Here is a 258-nt window from a genome sequence, read left to right on the forward strand (position 1 = left end):
TGGGAGGGCACCGCCCCCTCTCACCTCCTCCGGGCAGGTGCGCGGCCGGCCCTCTGCCATGCCCACCGAGGCCGGCAGAGGGCAGCAGTGCCCTGCCCTGCGCCGTCGGGCAAAGGGGTGGGCGCGGAGGGGCTGGGCTTCCCGGGCCACCCAGGACAACTCGGGCTGGGAGCGATTGCATTGTGGGGAGGGAGACTGGGGCTCCTCCGGGACGCACTCCTGGCACCGCCAGCTGCTCCTCGGCCCGGCCGGCGGCCC

Source organism: Neophocaena asiaeorientalis, unplaced genomic scaffold (assembly GCF_003031525.2).
Source record: "Neophocaena asiaeorientalis asiaeorientalis breed wild unplaced genomic scaffold, Neophocaena_asiaeorientalis_V1.1 scaffold1004, whole genome shotgun sequence".
NCBI classification, from domain to species: Eukaryota; Metazoa; Chordata; class Mammalia; order Artiodactyla; family Phocoenidae; genus Neophocaena; species Neophocaena asiaeorientalis.